Source organism: Cygnus olor, chromosome Z (assembly GCF_009769625.2).
Source record: "Cygnus olor isolate bCygOlo1 chromosome Z, bCygOlo1.pri.v2, whole genome shotgun sequence".
Classification (NCBI taxonomy): Eukaryota; Metazoa; Chordata; class Aves; order Anseriformes; family Anatidae; genus Cygnus; species Cygnus olor.
The window spans coordinates 16,195,063-16,215,423 of NC_049198.1; the positions used below are offsets into that span (position 1 = coordinate 16,195,063).

At 40.8% G+C, this 20,361-nt stretch overlaps 1 long non-coding RNA gene across 1 annotated transcript; it reads right to left on the minus strand.

Annotated features, from left to right (window-relative positions):
• Positions 1-784: 784 nt before the first annotated feature.
• On the minus strand, positions 785-6,674 carry LOC121061674. The gene is made up of 3 exons (XR_005815208.1): positions 6,508-6,674; positions 2,595-2,750; positions 785-877 (listed from the first exon to the last, which is right to left on the minus strand). It is a non-coding gene; the product is annotated as an uncharacterized LOC121061674 (long non-coding RNA).
• Between the last annotated feature and the right edge of the window lie 13,687 nt (positions 6,675-20,361).

Consider the following 20,361-nt stretch of genomic DNA (forward strand, 5'->3'; position numbering starts at 1 on the left):
CATGGGCCGAGATAAGGACAGTTTAATAAGAAACAAACAACAAACAAACAAACAAACAAAAGCAACCACCCAACACCAACAACATCAAAAAGGTAAGAAAAGAAGAGGAAAGAAAGAAAAAAAACCCACCACCACCACCATTCATTCAGAATGAATGTTATTCATTCTGAGAAAGATGTGACTCCCAGCCTCCAAAAGGAAATCCACTTTGCACAATGCAGAATGTGACAGAAGTGCACATGGCAAAATGTTTGCTCCCAAACTTCAGGGACCAAATGAGCCAGCTGATAAATTGCTTTGACAGAGTGAAACCAGTCAGGAAACATGATATGACACGATGTTTTTCAGGGAGTTGTTTAAACTGTTGGACATTTTAACAAAAAATGATGAGGAAGGAAATCCTACAACCCATTTATCAAGACTTGATAACCAGAGTCAAAATACTGTTCCCTTTTTGCTACTCTAATGCTAGTAATGGCGATGAAAAAGATGATGAAATTGCACACTGCAGTTCTATTATAGACCCTCCAGAAAGCCTGTGAAAAGGGTAACTACTTTCACAAGCCACATCCACCTGTCCCTATCCCTGAAGTCAGGATCCGGACTTTAACAAAATGTTCCCTAATATAGATAGAAAAGAGCAACAGCAAATTTAGCAATGACATCCAAAACCTACCCTACCTAGATTTGTATTTTTGTAGTATTATTTTTGCATATCACCCAGATAGTGAAGGTCCCAATTTGTGACTGAACCCCTCAAATACCACAGGATTATAAAGACTGACTGATCATCATCAACACTGGATGGAAGGAATCACAGAAACACAGTCCGAAGACCGAAATGCAGCCTAACACAAGACATGGTGCACTGGTTTTCCTGAAAGACAGTAGATAGAAATTGTTGCTGAGAAGAATAAAGCAGAACAGATTTTTGGAAGAAAGTATTAACATGTAATTTGAAAACAAAACAAAGCAAAAAAAAAAAAAAAAGAAAAAAAAAAGCTGTATGTGGAAGTGTAATTTCCATACAAAGGGTTGGTGAATAATTGAAGATCCACAAGGAGAAAGGTATATAGTTATCTTGGTGAAATTAAGGGCAATGGCAAAGCACCGATGTACCTAACTAGGAGCATGCTCAAGGGCTGGTATTTTGTTACCAAAACAGCTTTTTTTTTTTTTTTTTTTTTTTTTTTTTTTTTTTTTTTTCCAGGATTGGGAGAAGGAGTGGGGAGAAGGAGTATGGGGAGGATGTTTTTTTCTTGCCCCATCACAGACGTCCCCAACCATCTCTTTGAAAAAGGGACATGCTAGTCTATTTAATTTTTCCCATTTCTGGTGTCACAGCTTAAGGTCAAGTACTCTAAAGAAAGTCATTGATTTACCCAAGTTACTAAGCCCCAGGCAACTTTTAAGAGAATGTTTACAAATCTTGATAAAGTCTCAGATGACCTTAAATGGGCACGTCAGCTGAGACAACCAACAGGAAACAAAACAAAAACAAAAACAAAAACCTCTTGTACGATTTCCTCAGCTCTCACCACCAATTCTATTCATCAATGTCTATACTGACAGGTAACATTTCAATAATGGAAATTTTATGGTGACTTTCAAAGGACTTCTAGTAAATTCAGTATGCAGAAAGAATAATATAAAAGTTTTCTGAACTAAATTATCCTGGAGCATTTCACCCACTCAGCAACCTAAGCTGTCCATCAGTTTTCAGACACTAAAAGAAATTGGGTGTTGGAATTTGCCATCTGTGTTATAATATATGAAACTCTCCTTTGCATAAATTTAGTCTCTGAGTTAGAATGAGCACTTATTTGCATGCCATATAGCATTAGGACAAGATAATGAAGATGCCATTACCATATATCACTACAGATGTATTATTCTTTATATTCCCTTAGGTAATGAATATTCATTAAAAGTTTTAAAAACAAAAATGGTTGAAAAAAGTGTTTTTTCACTTTTTTAGAGTTCATCTATCTAGTGCAACCCAACTCAAAAACATCAGTGACCAAGTACTAGTAGTAGACTATTAAGATTGCCCAAATTAGGAGGTTCAATGATATCAATGGAAAATAGTTAGGTATCACCACTAACATTTATTTTTAAAAGCAAATGGAGATTTCGGTAGAGACGATGACGACTTCCTTGCTCTCCCTAAGACACGCGAGCGGGAGAAGTGTCTGCGGGCCGTGCAAATCTGTTCTCTGGCCAGAAGATGTCACCTTCTTACTGCCTTTTTCAGCACTTGGCGTTAAGGACGAGCTGCTTTTGTTCCGCTTAACCCAGTAGCTGTCATTACTGAGAGCCCGTGCCGGGATTACCCCTAAACACAGACTGCAGGCACCTGCATGTGGTGCACAGTCATGCCTCCGACCAGTAAAGCTCACATGACATTCATACGTGAAGTGATGTGAAACTTATTAGAAATAAACACATTGCTTCTGGCATCCTGTCACTGGACTACAAATTGCCTACAGCATGAAAGGCAATACAATGAATTTAATCAGAGCACAGAGCTGTTCCTCTGTGAGTTTGTTGAGTCGGTGTTTGAGACCATGCTTTAAATACTGGTAAACACTCACCAAAATCCCAGGGAGACAAGTTCATTTGTTTTCTCCATTTCTTAGGTATTACATGTATTCCTTTTCTTCTCTTTCAGCAAAAGGTGGTTCTCTGGCAATCCTTGCTGTTTCTCCCCAGATGTGGGTCACCACTGATCTACTCCCTAGTCATGCCTGCTAATATAAGAAGACCATTTATAAGGAGCCCATCATTTTAATTTCTGATACATTTAAGGGATGTCACCATTTTGTGATATGAGAATTACGTAATATCCCTAAATTACTATACCTTTTTTAGATATTTGGTGTTTTTCTGCAAGCATTCAGAGACTGCTAATACATACATCAGAGACTTCACACACATCACATTAGATAGGACTCCTTTCCGAAAAAATAATTGTTACTTAAGCACTAAGTTACTTAAGTTTCTGTTTTTTGTTGCTGTTGTAAACTACAGGAGATACCATTGCTTTTGACAGATAACAGATCACAGGGAAGTGTGTGACTGAAGAATGCAATGTCACTGAGATGCAGTATGTTAAGTATAGTAGTAGGAGTGTATTCCCAGTGCAGGAGTTCTCTCTCCTAATGCTGCATACTTAACTCAGCGTCCTAGCTAAGATTTCTTATATCTTGCTCACCCTGCACTTCATGAAAAGACAGAGAGAGATGTTTCCAGTGACAATTGTGATTTAAAACAAAGATTTAAATTCTAAAGTAGCCTTATGTATACACAACAGCCTGACCTGAACAACTTCTTCAAGTCAAGCATCATAGTAAGATGCACACTTCAGGAAGTTAGCCCTGAGATGAACCTGGACTACCTCTTCTTCAGTGGCCCTTTTAAACAAGGAAGACCAAAGATGCAAGGCTTGAATCATCAACTTATATCAGTCATAACAGGTGTAGATTTCTCTTTTCCTAGCAAGGCTCCACTTGTTCCCACAGCTGTTTTCCAAATTAGGAACAACAATAAAGTTCATTGAGTATGTTTGCTCTTTTCCAAGGTGACAAGGAAAAGGAGAAATTTGCTAGCTCATAAAGAAAAAATGAGAGATATCTTAAATATCTTCAGTAATGCTTCATAGAAAAAATACAAGATGTGAAAAAGGAGAACAGCATTGCCTTTACCATGTGGCAAAATAAATATAAGATTATTATTATTCTTCCAGAGAAATATGTAATTCCTCAAACTTAGTTTAGGTTATCTGTTTCTAAAGGTACAATATGTCAAATATGATAAATGTTAGCATAAACAAAATTAATTTTGACTCAGAACAGAATATCCTGAGTTGGAAGGGACCTACAAGGGTCATAGAATCATAGAGTCATGCAGGTTGGAAAAGACCTCTAAGATCATCTAGCCCAGTCTATAACCTAGTACTAAAGTCCACCATTAAACCATGCTACTAAGTTCTACATCTACAAGTTTCTTGAAAACTTCCAGGGTTTGTGATTCAACCACTTTCCTGGGCAGCCTGCTCCAATGCCACAAAAATCTCTCAGTAAAGAAATTCCTCCTAATATCTAAACTAAACCTTCCCTGGCACAACTTGAGGTCATTTCTCCTTGTTTTATCACTTGGTGCTTGTGAGAAGAGCCTGATCCCCACCTCACTAAAGCCTCCTTTAAGGTGACTATACAGTGCCATAAGGTCTCCCGAGCCTCCTTTTCTCTAGGCTCTAAACTCCAGCTCCCTCAGCCACTCCCCATAAGACTTGTTCTCCAGACCCCTCACCAGCTTTGTTGCCCTTCTCTGGACACATTTCAGGGCCTCGATATCTTTCTTGTACTGAGGGACCCAAAACTGAACACAATACTCAAGGTGCGGCCTCACCAGAGCCAAGTACGGGGGACAGTCACTTCCCTAGTGCTGCTGGCCACACTATTTCTGATCCAAGCCAGGATGCTGTTGGCCTTCTTGGCCACCTGAGCACACTGCTGGCTCATATTCAGCCAGCTATTGAACAATACCCCCAGGTCCCTTTCTGCCAGGCAGCTTTCCTGCCACTCCTCCCCCAGCCTGTAGCATCGCGTGGGGTTGTTGTGCCCCAAGTGCAGATCATTGAGTACAACTCCTGACTCCACACAGAACCACCCAAAAATCAGACCATGTATCTGAAAGCAGTCCAAATTCTTCTTGAACTACAGCATCTTGCTGCCGTGAACACTGTCCTGGAGAGCCTGTTCCAGTATCCGACCACCCTCTCTCTCACTGAAGAACCCTTTCCTAACATCCAATCTACAGCACACAGGGAGACTGTAAAATAAGAAAGACATATAACCCTGAGAAACTCTCAAGAACTTCTTCCTTTCAAGGACAGCTAGCAGCTCCAAAGAGCTGCTGGAGGCTGGCTGCTTCACTGCAGGCTGCAAGCTTATTGGGATGTAGATTGAGTTACTGCGTGCACAGTGCCTGGCATAATGGCATAGTTTGCTGACAACTAGCATAACATCATTATACCAATGTATATCATGTGAAATCATTAACTTTTCTCCTGTATTCTTTACGTTGTGGCATTTGAAGTAAATTTTGATGATCTTAAACTTTATTCATGTTTTTCTATAGTCTGCCTTATCTTTAGTTCTAAAATGTGTTGTGGTTTTTCTTCTGTTGTTTTAATTTAGCTTTATGAGTTTTCTTAGCAATACCTCGAGAGAAACAAAATTCTTTTCCTGTATGAAGAAACACAACATCAAGTTTAAGTTTATGAAAGAAAAAATGAAGACACAATGTGGTGTGGTTTTGCACATAGCTTTTGACTTGGTTTGGGCAGAGTACCCCGGCTATAGGTCAAAATACACTATTTTCTGGCAAAGAATCCAAAGTCTCAGCTTTTTTTTTTTCCCTCCCCCCCCCCTTTTTTTTTTCCATTATAAAATCTCCTAAGGAATCTAAACAAAATGAAAAAAAAAAAAACCATTGTGGCCCTTCTTTAATATAAAGAAAACACTTCTTCATGATTAATATTGTTAGAGAGTAGAAAATTAAGGAAGTTAAAATGCCTACAGAATCTGTGCTTCATAAAAGAAATGCATAATGTTAGTGTGAATATCATAGGACCATATTTCATTCTCAGGTATGGAATATATTCATATTTTGCTTCCTTTAATTTCAGTAAATATGGTTTTGCTCCTCTAAGGTCTTATCTAGCTAAATGTGTTGTTTATAGAATAAGCTTCCTTAACTCTTGTTGGTATCCCAAATATAATCAGACATTACTGCCTTTTTGTCACATCTACACTGGAATTTTATTTTTTACTGATTATTAGGCTGGGCTGAGGTTAATGAGAACACAGTGCTCACGGAATGTGACCTTGCCAAGCTGTTTTGTCCCCAGCAGCTCACAGAAAACAGTCCATTCTAGTTTGCAGCAAGTCATTAATTTTAGCTGACAGACCTGAAGGCAGCATAGACATTAGCGTGCAGCCTGCAAGCCACCTCTCTCTGCTGACTTAACCAATGAAATCACTCTTATTTCTACTGTCTTCTCCAATTTACCAGAAGTTCTGAAAAACTTCTCTACCTCCCCAGAGCTGCCTTTTCAAAAATGACTTGAATCTTACACCAGGATATTTGTGAGGGGCTCCCCATCCTAACATGTAGGAATGGTAACTAATATTTTATATGATGATATGATGCATCAGCAATTAAAGTGGGAAGCATCAAATTTATTATACTTTACGGAAGAGAAGCTGAAATTACTCACAGGCTTCATTTTTTTTTTTTTTTTTTTCACAATTCCATTGTTTCTTCATGTGGAACCAGAAATTGGACAATGATTAAAAGACTTTCAGCATTGTTCTGTAATATACATTTCTCTCACGTATTAGTCTTGATGACTTCTGTTCCCTTCTCAGTGTCCCACAAGGTATCACATTATTTGCTCAAAAGCTTAAATAAAATTACAATATTAATATGCATGAAACTTACTTTGGATAGCACTGACATCTGCAAAGAACAGCATACATTGATTAAGCTGTATGATTGATAGCTCTCTCAATCCAAACAGAAATGAATTTGGAAAGGACAAACAGGTTGGGAGCTGAAATATCAGGAAAATGACATTACTATTTGACTGCAGAACTGAAGTAGCAAGATCAGCTGAGAAGTAATAACTTCATAAAAAAAAAAAAGGGTTCAGAGTGAAACTTTCTAAGTTTACTAATCAGAATGTCTGTCTGTTTTTAAGATATATGTATTTCCATTTTGCTATCATCTTTTCCAGTCTGTCAAAACTGGAATTTTGTCTACATAGAAAGTTTATATCATTTTAAAGTATATAGGGCAGTAAAATATTATTTGTCTTCTTCCAGGTCAGGAAGACGAATTAGTTTGCAGGCAATGTCATTTTCCGAAGCCTATCCTAATTTCCAATTTCTAATTTTCCAAAGCCTATCCTATTTCCTCTATCCTAATTTCCTTCTGCCTGAATTCAACAAATTACGTTAGTTTACATGGATGTAAGAGTTCATCTCACTGATCATTCCTTTAGTTTTGCATTTTGAAAACATCAGCAAGTTTCCAAGTACCACTGTCTTCAATATTTCCTCGCAGAAAGCTTTAGTATACCCTACAGGGCACAGTGGTTCTTTACTTAGTGTGATGATTTTTCTCTATAATTTTCTTGAAGCATGTAATTCCTTTCCAGAACTCTACAGAAAACCATTGTGTTTTTCCAGGAGCTCCAGTTCTGCTGGAGAACATCAGTGCCAGCATCGCAGCACTCAGTGCTGCAGATACTAAGCTCTTCTGTAGGTCTAAGCTTCCAGGTAGGCTCAAACCACTGACACTTGTAACACAGCCACCAGAACCAGTGACACCTAGAAATACCATTGCGTATTTGAGACATGATGCAAGTGCAAATTAAGCAGCTCTGGAGAAGCCTGATCCAGCTCATTAGCCTGTGGTGTCTCTGTCCCTGACCACTGTGGCTAAACAGAAGACTTGACAAAGTAGAGAGAAGAGGATTTCTGTCTGCTTCTCTGCACAGGAAGATGCAGACAAAGAGGGTAGAAAGAAGTCTAAGGAGTCTCCATACATTCATCAACATATATTCTAGTCCTCTAACAAGGAATAAAGTTCTTAACCTTTACCTTCAGAGAAAAAAAAAAAAAAGGAAGAAAAAAAGAAAAAAAAATTATGCTTTTAAACTTCATCAGTAATACACAGCTTTGCTTCTTAGGGAGCTCCAAACATAAAGATATACTGTCTCATTCTTGATGTGAATATCAGTTTTTGGAGTGCCTGAATATTTGCAGTACATGCTTCTGTTAAGCTCCAAGGACTAAGCCCACAATATTGTAACACAGGGTGTCATTGTTTTGGAAATAGTTTTGTTACGAGAAGGGTTAACCCAGAGCCAGCTTGTAAATAAGAAAATTGGAAGACAGCCTAAAAGTCTGGGCTCACAGAGCACCACAGCTTGTAACACAAATACATAAAATTTTAAAATAAAACGTAGTCTTTACTTCATCTTTAACTTATCCTTTTTTAGCTTCTATTTTTGTGCAGGTTTTATAATGTACATAGTATATTAGTACAGTAGTACACGCATATAAACAACAACCAAAAACAAATTATATTGGGCAGGTGTTCTGAAACATTTTTTGCTGATGGAGCGCATGATCAAAAAGGTTTGGGAACCCCTTCCCTATGGAGTCAGAGAGTTGACAAATAGCAGGAGAACAGCCCATGTTGGGGTAAGCACCCCTTTTGACAATAGCTAGCTAGAAGTTCAGTCAGCTGCACTGTTAAGTCAGTCCTCAGTCCTGATAGTCATTCACCACTTCCTCTTTTAATGAGTGAGACTGAGAGAATGAAAAATAAAGCAACATCTGTGTCCTTGACTTTTTAAACAACAGACTTCTCAGTGCAATAATCTCTATCAGATGAACTTGAGAGGCACGTGAGAATTGAAGTCTTTTAAACTGTTCTAGCATAAATTGCCAGAAGAGGTACACAAAAGATTTTAGTAGAATATTTATGTAAAAAAGTTTTAAAATGCACTCTTAAATGCACCTTTAAAATAATGTGTTTTGATTTGTTTAAGCATCCAAACATTGGACTGAAAGGGTCTGTTTGGAGAGTAACATTATTTCTTTTCCAGCCTGGACAACTACATTCAGCATGCCATGGTTAGATACATGGTTAGATACAGGATCAGATGTCTTATTTAAAATAGATAATGAAAGAATAGTTAACCATGTTAGCCTCCTGAGTTATATTTAATATTTGTATTAGAGGAACCAACATGCAAACAGCAGTTTAAGAAGACAAATGTGAAAATACACTTAATGGCTTCACAATGTTTTGTGAATGTCATTTTACATATTAGCAACACAGCTGAAATTGAATTTTAGGCAAAAAGAAATGTACAAAGAGAAAGATGAAAAAAGACTCACACACATACTATCTAGGAAAACCTAAGAAATAATACATTACATGTGTAGAAAGAAAAGGGATTCTTCAGTATATCCAGAAATCAGCATCTGTATTTGGATTTGTACAAGTTTTAGTTCTTGCTAGACTTACAAATTAGTTAAAATGCACCCTATTAAATTTAAAATCTTGGAAGAAAAAATCACAAACAGTAGTCAGTATTTGCCAGATGAAACTTACTAGTGAGGAAAATTTTCATTATAAGAAAGAACAATGTTTGCTGCAGTAATTCCAAAGGGCAGTTTCATTTCAAAGATTTTACTGTCAGCTTCCATGCTTCACAGGCAAATGACCCAGCAGAGAGAGGAGCACATATTGCTAAAGGGATTTTTTCAGCTAAAAGACCTCAAATTAACTGTGCTGCCAGCTTCTACATAAGCTAGACAAGTATGCCTTTACAAGTCAGTTGACCAAAACAATTATGCTCAGTCCTTAGAAGGAAGTCTTTGTCCTAGATGTACCTGATCAAGGACTATGATGCTAATCTGAGTTTTCATGTTTTCCTGGTTTTGGCAAAAGCTTACAGAAAATAAAGCCAGAAGAAACAAAGATTCTGCCAAACTAAAATCATGATAGTGCTGGTCAAAAGGGCTGCATATATCAGAGGTCCATCTAATGTATTATCCATGCTCTGATAGCTGTCCATAATGTATGCTTATGGAACTAAATCAGAACAGAATGAGCATGCACTACTTTTTCCAAATGCTCTCATTATCTTCAAAAACATGCAGGTCTGGTGCTTACTGACCAAGTGCTATAACTCTACATTAAGAGCTTGCAAAGGATTTCTCCCTTGTTCACAAGCTTTTTGAACCAACTCCAACTTTCAGTATGCACAGCAGCTTGTGGCAGTAAATTTCCCTAGTTTAAATGAACATTATGCAAAAGGCCACCCACTTTGGTTTGTTTTCAGCTTGCCCACAATAGCTTGATTTAATGTTCCCTAGCCTGTACATTGGAAAAGAAAATGTACAATCATTCCCTGTTGATTTCACAAACTTCCACCTTACTCTCTCTGCAGGCTGGAGAGTCTTAGATCTACTTAGTTGTTCCTGGTATGTCCATTCCTGGCTTTCTAACAGCAGAAATGAAGTGCTTACACTAGGGTTCTTCAGCCCAGAAGTGACTGTTAGAGGGATCTTCTGGAGACCTGTATGTGAGACCTGAACTATGAATGGCATGAGGGCAGCAAACACAAAACAATTATTTGTTGTCTTTTCCAGTATCAAAATTAGGGGCACCAAGTACCCTATGAAGTCGAATTTTCAAACTTCTTGATGCAGTAGGTGCTAAAAGCTTATGCAGGATCTGTAAGAGCTGAACAAATTACAGTTCAAGTAAAATGCATCAGGATACTACATCTGAATCAGACAAAACTTTAGTAATGAAACATTGGCAGCATGTCTTGGGGAAGTGCTACCCAATCTTTGTCCTTTTGCTTCTTTTCTCCTTTGATCTGTGAGGATCTTTGGTCAGATTTACAACTTTCTCAGAGTGAAGAAGGTTTTAAAGCACAAAGCTATACATTTTGTATTTTCTCTGGTTATTTGTCTGTCTGGTTGTCTCAAACTGTGATGATATTTTGAGAAAGAAATACCTTTTGATAATCAGCATTTACACAATTTTGGACTCTTCAAGGCCTAAAATTGTTATGAATGACTCATACGAGTTTGATATACAGTGATGTACCTTGACTACTTTTCCCTTGCTTTCCTAAACTGAAATATGTTAAACCAAGTCAGGAACTGAGAAGAAATGTCAATAACTACATCAGTACCAATAAAGTGCATGACCTAATGCACTTCATAGATTTCTTGATCATTTGTGGGAATGGTGGGCAAAACAAAAGTAAATAGGTTGAAAAACTAAAAAACAGGTTAATTTTAAAATTCTTTTTCCTTATAGTTCTGCAACAAGGGCAGTTGTTTAGACAGTCATATATGTCTGTATCTGTTTTATAACTACTTTGAGACTTGAGCTCAAAACCAGAAATAACTGCTTCAATGACCTATTTAAATATGAGCTGTACAAACTGAATCATATTTTCATATGACATATTAATAATATTTTAATCTATTATTAACAATGTTATTTATATAGCTATATGAATGAATACATTGAATTATTAAGTTATTATGAATATTATTTTACCTTCCTTTTCTTTCCTATTAAACTGTCTTTATCTCAACCCGTGAGATTTTACTTTTTTTTTTTTTATTTTCCTGATTCTCTCCCCCATCCCAATGTTGAGTGGGGGAATGACTTTGTGGTGCTCAGCTGCCTGCTGGGTTAAACCAGAACAGCCTTTTTGGCCCCAGATACGGGGCAGACACTATTGAGGTAACAACAGATCTGATCAGGGCATGTTAAAACAAATTTGTTATAAGCACTAATTTGACTTAATAGTTGCTGGTCACAATATTGATTTTTTTTTTCTCTCTGGGTGGTGCTTGTTCTCAGGGTTGTATTGTATAACATGTTAGTTACTGTATGTGTTCTCTGTCACGCTGCTTATCATCTCTGTGGGCTGCTTTCAGGTTATCATTCACTGTACTGTGTAACATCAGCTTATGATATGATAAAATTACAGGTTGTGAGATTAATCTGGTATTTGTACTCATTGCCATCATCTCTATACTTCAGTAAATATCTCTGAGAAACTATTAATCATTATACATTTTACCTTTTCTCCTCAGGGAGCCAATCTGTGGAGGGAGACAGGGTGGACGCTTTCCCCCACTTCTTCACCCTCCCTTTCTCCTCACCGCCTCCTTCTCCTCCCAGCTAGTTACAATAGCTCTTTAAAACTTTGAATATCCTTGGGATGTTCAAAACAGCATGTTCTTATTGTTATGTCTGCTGAGTGTGTTTCAGGTTTCGTTTAAGATTAAACAAGTATTTAAAAATACCACCCAGAGATCTGTCCTCAGGCAGGATATAGAAGCACAGAATGGTTTGGTTTGGAAAGGACCTTAAACATCACCAGACCAGGTTGCCCAAAGCCCCATCCAGCCTGGCCTTGAACACTTCCAGGGATGGGGCATCCACAGCTTCTCTGGGCAACTTGTTCCAGTGCCTCACCACCCTCAGAATAAAGAATTTCTTCCTTATATCTAATTGAAAACTACTCTCTTCCAGTTTAAAGCCATTACTTCTTCTCCTATCACTGCACTCCCTGACAAAGAGTCCCTCCCCAGCTTTCCCATAGGCCCCCTTTAGGTACTGGAAGGCCGCTGTAAGGTCTCCCTGGAGCCTTCTCTTCTCCAGACTGAACAGCCCCAACTCCCTCAGCCTCTCTTCACAGGAGAGGTGCCCCAGCCCTCTGACCATCCTCATGGCCCTACTTTGGACTCACTCTAATAGGTCCACATCTTTCTTGTCCTTCTCTGGGGCCTCCCTCTGGGGGGCCCCAGAGCTGGGTGCAGGACTCCAGGTAGGGGGTCCTGCTGGTCATGCTGCTTTTGATGCAGTCCAGGATACAGTTGGCTTTCTGGGCTGCAAGCACACATTGCGAGCTCTTGTTGTCAAACATCGAGCTTCTCATCAACCAATATTAGTTATGAGTGTATAAATGGAGGAAATCCCTATGTCATACGCACTTAGTTACAGGCTATAGAAGCTTAAAGCTTTCTTAAGAAATAGAAAAGCTGAAGAAAAAATGTTTTTTTGGACTTGATGTTAATTACCATTGTGTTAGACTGGTATGAATTGGTTGTACTGTAAACATTTCCACCACCTTCTGAATCCACATACGGAAGCCAATGGTGACAGAAGCTCCTTGAGAATCCATGCTATCATCAGAGAATATCTCATTTAACTGTGATCTAATATTAAAGAGTCACTCATTCATCAGCACAGATTCTCACAGACTTTCTAGACATCTCCAAGGCATCTTTGTTTTGGTTTTGGTTCTGTTTTAAGTACCTACGCTCAGACAACTTAAAGTAAAAGATGCAAATAAATTCCCAAGTTCTCAAACAACCTACCTGCTTTTTCAGCCTGCTCCTCATACCCTTTCCAAATTTTATGTACCTTTGATTCTCATAGTTCTGACATTTTGATCAAATCTATACAACCTCTGTTTAAAGCACCCAGTCGGTACTGGGGCCTATCTTGTTTAATATCTTTATTGATGACCTAGATGAGGGGATTGAGTGTACCCTCAGTAAGATTGAAGACAACACCAAGTTGGGAGATAGTGTTGATCTGCTGGAGGGTAGAGTGGCCCATCAGAGGGATCTGGATAAGCTGGACTGCTGGGCTGAGGCAAATGGGATGAGGTTTAACAAGGCCAAGTGCCAGGTCCTGCACTTTGGCCACAATAACCCCGTGCAGTGCTATAGGCCTGGGGCAGAGTGGCTGGAAAACTGTGCAGAGGAAAGGGACCTGGGAGTGTTGATTGATGCCTGGCTGAACATGAGCCGGCAGTGGCCAAGAAGGCCAATGGCATCCTGGCCTGTATTAGAAATAGCGTGGCCAGCAGGAGCAGAGCGGTGATCATCCCCTTGTACTCTGCTCTGGTGAGGCCACACCTCGAGTACTCTGTTCAGCTTTGGGCCCCTCAGTACAAGAAGGACGTCGAGGCCCTGGAGCGTGTCCGGAGAAGGGCTATGAAGCTGGTGAAGGGACTGGAACACAAGTCCTGTGAGGAGTGGCTGAGGGAGCTGGGATTGTTTAGTCTGGAGAAGAGGAGGCTCATGGGAGACCTCATTGAACTCTAAAACTTTCTGTAGGGAGGCTGTGACGAGGAGGCAGTCGGCCTCTTCTCCCAGATAACTAATGATAGGACTTGAGGAAATGACCACAAGTTGCTTCTGGGGAGATTTAGATTAGATATCAGGAAAAACTTTTTCTCTCAAAGAATGGTCAGGTGCTGGAACAGCCTGCCCAGGGAGGTGGTGGATTCACTGTCCCTCGCAGTGTTCAAGAAGCGCCTGGACAAGGTGCTACGAGATATGATTTAGAAGCTCAGTGGATAGTATTGGTGACAGGAGGACGGTTGGACTAGATGACCTTGTAGGTCCTTTCCAACCTTGTGTTTCTATGATTCTATGATGATTCTATGATTCTAAAATATTGTTAACCTTGAGATAATGCAAGTAATAGCCCAAGTAAAAGCATTGCTGTTAATTAAACTATAATCACATACAAATAATTAGAAAATTAATATTTCTCTCCAATGTAAATTTATAGCCTTTTTTAGTTGTAACAATTACATAAAAAGTCAAGAAATCATAGATATAGGAAACTTAGAAATAAAGACAGCAAGAAGACTAAGGAAACACCACTGGACGTATTAAAAACTCATCTGAATAAGACCCTGAGTAATGTATATAGCAAGTCTTGGAATCGTAGAATCACAGAATGGTTTGGTTTGGAAGGGACCTTAAAGACCACCCAGTTCCAGTCCCCCTGCTATGGGCAAGGACACCTCCCACCAGACCAGGTTGCTCAAAGCCCCATGCGGCCTGGCCTAGGACACTTTCAGGGATGGGGCATCCACATCTTCCCTGGGCAACCTGTACCAGTGCCTCACCACCCTCAGAGTGAAGAATTTCCTCTTAATCTCTAATCTAAATCTCCCCTCTTTTAGTTTAAAGCCATTGTAAGTAAGAATTACATTGGAAGTAAGTCTTGTTTTAAGCAGGGGTTACAGTCAGTAAGTGATTGCAAAAGAACCCTTCCTATCTCAGTTATCCTATCACTATAATCTAAAGATACTATAAAAGTTTATGCAGAACCCATTAAAAATGTTAAGACCTGAAGGTCATTCTAGTCCAAATTTTACAAAAAGACATTATTAAGGAGACTACTGAGTCTTGAAATAACCCCTCAAAGAGTTCAACAATCTCTGTGCAAGGTACCTGCCTGGGGCCCTGGGGAACAGCAAGCTGTACAGGAGTCACCCTGGAGCTGTACACAGTGAAGATCAGCAACATCTGGCATTGTAGGAACAGGGGCACAGTGAGATGGAGGGAGGTGATGATCCTCCTCAGCTCAGCACATCTTAGACCTAGAAGCTGCATCCTCTGGTTTGGGCTCTGTAGTCCAAAAGGCATGTGGTCAAAATGGAGTGAACCCAGCGGAAGCCCACCAGGATGTCCAGGGGCTGAAGCACCTGCCCTGGGAGGGGAGCCTGAGGGATGAGGCTGCTTCTGCCTGGAGAACGGGAAGTTTTGCGGAAACCACTACCTATGACCTGCATGTTGAGAAGATGGAACCAGGCTCTTCACAGCAGTGAATGATGATAATATGAAAGACAGCTGGCATACACAGACACAAGACAAGTTCACACTGGATATAAAAGGAAAAAAATTCAGAACAGGAACAGTCCAGAGTGGAGCATATTGTCCACAGAGACTATGCAGCTTCCTTGGAGGTTTTTGACACCAGGCTGGAGAAAGCCTTGAGCCCAACCTCACTGATGCTGCTTTAAGCAGGTAAGTTGCACAGTTAAGCTCTTGATGGTCTTTCCAACCTGAATCTTCCTATGAGCTTATGATTTTCCTTCTCTTTGCATTCTGTTTCCTCCCAGACCTAGTTGTATGCAGCCCATTCCCCCCGCCTTTGGGCCTTCCCTAAGCCATCTCAGGATGAGCTTTGCACACTTCCACAAGCCCCTGAACGACATCCCCTCATAATGTTCACAAACATCCTCGCATCCCACAAGGACTCCCTTCAGCCTTCAACCATTTCTGTGGCTGACACATCTCAGCTCTGATGAAAGGGATCTGGGTTCAAACTGGAAAGAAGGCTCAGGCTGCATCTCAATGTATATAAATATCTGAAGGGAGGCTGTAGAGAATACTGAGCCAGGCTCTTTCAAGTGGTGCCCAGGCAAGAGGTAATGCACATAAAGTGAAAAACAGGAGGTTCCTCCCAAACATCAGGAAACACTTCTTTACAGAAGGGGGGACTTAGCACTGCATAGGCTGCCTGAAGAGGTTGCAGAGTCCCCCCTGTCCCTGGACATCTTTAAAAGCTGCCTGGACATCGTCCTGGGCATTGTCTAGGGCAGGTTGTCCCTGCTTCAAGTTGGGGTGGTAGGGCAAAGGGGGACAAGAGGGTCTTCAGAGGCCCCTTTCAACCTCAACCATACTGCGATCTCTGGGGCTTTCCCACTGGTGGCAAGGTGCGAGACATCCTCTGACAGACCTTGGAGGAGCTGAGCCTGAGGAGGCACTGAGGCACTGAGCGCTTTGCTGGCACTGAGGAGGTCACCAGGATTTCCCTGCCTGCATAGGTCCAGTGCCCACTGCCAGGCCCTTGTGCCCAGGGACACCAGCCTCCTGTCACAGGACCTGATCAGTCTGAGGTTAAACCACCCCCTGCAAGGCCACACAGAAATGGAAAATAACCCATGAAGCAGGCTTTCTGCCCCCCCTCTCCGGGGCATTTGCTTTCCTCACCCAGTGGCCCTGACGTCCCCTGTGATGTCACTGTGGGGTGGCTGTGACTTCCCATGGCCTCACTGCTCTTTAGCCCCAGGGTCCCAGCACCCACTCTGCAGAGGGGGCAGAGTCTGCAACCCCTCCCAGCACAGGGAGAGCCAAGCCGACAGGCAGGGCGAAGGTCAGTCCATGGAGCTGGCTGGCCTGAGGGCTGCTGGTGCTTTTCAGCCCTCAAGGAGACCCTTTGGGAGGCCCTCACCTCCCATCTCCCTCTGCTTTCTTGAGTTTTCTTTGCTTTTCTCTTCCTAGCACATGGAAAACTCAGGCACTTTGCACATCTTTCTTGCAGGACATGACCTCGGGTGTTGAGGAGACACTGGAGGGAAGTGGCTCTGCTGTGATGGCCACTGGGAGCAGGACTCAACAGGCAGAGCCATCGTAGGCATCAGAACCCTGCTGTTGCCCCATCTGTCTGTGTGACATCAACAACGCAGCCTGTGTGCCCTCGTGCTTGCATTGCTTCTGCTTCAGCTGCATCCAGAAGTGGGCCACCACAACAGCTTTGTGCCCACTCTGCAGGCAGCCTTTTGACCGTGTCCTGCACACAGTGAGAGCAGATGATGACTATCAGGAGTACGTAGTCAGATCATCCACCCGTCGGCGTTGGAGCAGGGTCAGGGAGAGGCCCCAGAGCAGAAACCCATGGCTGCGCAGGTGGTCCAGGAACTATGAGCCCCCATCTGGGAGTCGTCCCATGGGCAGTGGCCAAGTGTCAAGGGGTCACAGAGCTCGAGTGCCCTCAAGCGCCAGCTCCCGTCAGGCTCCTGCACCCAGTGCTCCTGTGGAGCGAACCCCATCGAACACAGGGGAGCGCCTGGTCAACCATGGGTATGGAGCGTACATCCGCATCGGCACGCTGCTGCTGCCACCTCTACATGTCCAGCTCTCCTTTCAGAGAGCCCAGTAAACATCCCAGTGCTTTTCAAGTGGTGGTTTCTTCAAAACCAAAGAACAGCCCGTTGCAGGGAATTCTGTCCAACATTTCCTCAATGATGTAGGAAATCAAGAGGGGAGAATTTATTGGAATGTGTGGTGATTTTAGTTAGTGTAAATGCTGCAAAAGATCACACTTCACTCCCACCCTCCCAGCCTCCCCTTTCCAAGCACCGGGGCAGGGACGTCCAAACCCTCAGAGCAGCAGCCAGGCTGCAGATCCTGAGAAGCACATAGGAAATACAGATGACCCCTGTCACTCCATACCCCAGTTTCCCCTGTTGTTCTCCAGCCACACCAGTCGGAGCCATTCCATGACACTTCTCTGCAACACCAGTTCCAGCTCCTCCAGCCCAGGACTCTGTGGCTGTGGCTGGGAGGCAGGAGGGGGTTGATCGTATCCTCAAGGGACAGGTGGTCACAAAAAGCACTCCAGGAGAATGAGGCCCTTTTTCTCATCTGCACGCCTTGGCTTGATGCCTGTCAGGGAAGCAAAGCTTCAAAACCTGAGCACCCCAGGATTTCAGCAGCAACGCCACAAAATGCTGCTATTCAAGCAAATCACTTAAGGGGGGCAGGGGGAGGAACAGGTTTTTTCCAGACAGAGACAGAACAGGAGAAGTGGAGTGGGACCATCAATGAGGGCCTACAGCTGGTGCAGGTCCTACAGCTGCTGACCCTATGGGATGCAGGCAGCCAGGCCTCACAGGAAGATGCTTTCCACAATCAGAGAAAAATGTCAGCAAATCCTCTTCTATGCAAGATCTTTATGTTAATGAAGCACTTTAAATTGTTGGGATAGTTACAGAAGGAAGATCCCATTTATGTCATTATATTACATTTGTATTGCATAGTTTTGGGGAATATGCTGTCCTTTCATAATGTATGATGATAGTATTCATAACCATGATACTTTAAGTTTGTCATGCATCAATCCTCTAGAAACAGCAAATAATTAATGCTCACTATTTACATACACTATAGAAAATATTTTGTCCTATTATACATACTGTGATAGAAAAACTGAGAAGAAAATGTTTGTTTTCCTGGTATTATCATTTATGTTAATATCATATTTAATATTTCACAGATTTTTAATGGTTACATGTAAAACACAGTGAGCATATGCTGTTTCAAATAAACAGATTCATTCTAGAAAAAGCTTACTTATGTACATATCCAGATAAATAGGCTCTTTAAGTTTGACATCTGTGATGCTTGACACTACAAGAAAACATTTATAAATTTCCATAGCATGTATAATAGTTAACATAATTAATGCTAAAAATGTAGGAAGAAATTCTAGTGTGTACCAGTAATTTATTACCATATGTTTGTCAAAACAGCTTTAAAAAAGTTTTGTAAAATTTCTATCTTTTGTTTCTATCTTTTGCCAGAAGGTAAGATACTGTCTTTCAGGATTACCCATGCATTAGGTATTTATCTTTTAAGGAATAAAAAGGGTTTAAAAAGCAGGGAGTGTAGGTGAGACAACAGCTTTGTATGCCACAGCTGCCTGTGTTCTATTGACAACTGTCCACACCAACTGAAATTACTCCATTTTACTCCAATTTACTGCTTTTGAAGAACAGGCATTGAATCCCTAGTAGTTTAATAGCTCCAGGCAATACATTTTTAATTGCAACAGTAACAGAACATAAACTCAGCTTATTTTCCTTTCCTACAAACACCACTGTTGTAGGTTCTTATACATATATATATATAAACATATATATACATACATAAGGATATAGATATACCTTTTAGACAAAGAAACTTTAGACAAAGAACTGTTTTTAATCTTTCTTGTAGTTAACTGGGACAGACAAGAAAAGTCAGGCAAGAATCAATCAGCTTCCCTCTGCTTTCTTTTGATACATACCAACAGAACAGATAAGTGAAAAGAATGTTCCCACGGATATATTCACATCCAACAGCTGTATCAAAGCTCAGATGTTAAAAAATATGCATAATAATCTGCAAGCCTAATTTCTGCTGACCTTTTTCTACAGAACACACCACCACTCCCACACAACCCTCTCCTGCTCTTCCTGACAACAACTGCAAAGCTTCTGTTCCTAATAAGCCTGTGGCAAATGAATACCAAGAGGATCAACTATGAATACCACTAAAAATGCAAAAATGTAATGGCAAAACACAATATTCAACACATGCATTTGCCTCATCAACATCCCATCTATGCTACAACGTCAGAAATTATTATTTCCATAAAATCATTGTCTCTCCCTTTTGATACTATGAAGTTGTTTGGGAAAAACTTCTGCATCTCATTTTCAAAGTGTCCAGTTGAGCATAAGATTTATTTTTTTAAAGAATCCAAAATTGAAAATATCACTTTTGAAAATCTTGTTTATTTCACCTCTGTCTTTTGTAATAAGATAGGCTAGGGTAACTGATTACTCTTACACAATGTAAATCACTCTTACTCTGTATGAACAGACAGTTTTCTTACTCTATATAGACAGTCTCCTATATAGAAAGATAAGACTGACCAAATTGTCTACATAGGAGGTTCATCTCTGAGAGGCAACAGTTTTGTTCAGACACAGTATTCTGATGGTATTTTTTTCCTGAAACCAAGAAAAATGATTAGTATTACTTCTGAACATTTTAGACTGTGAAGAGTCAGACTTCTTAGTGTCACTAATAAACACCAGCCTTGGGCAAAAGGGAGTTGAGTAGCTTTCTCCTGTTTATCTCTTACACAAACTACGTGGACAGAGGTTTACGGGCTTGGTATCAGAGGTTGCCGAGGGAGGGATTCTTGTCTTGGCAGGACGGCCCTGCCTTGGCAGCAGAACTGAACCTTGAAGGCCACGGTGCCCGAGTGAAAAATTTTGCTTCATTAGGTGTATAATGAATATTAAAGTTAACGCCCCAGAATATGATAATAAGCTTAATGAAGTACTTGCTAAACATACACGACTATTGTACTTAACTC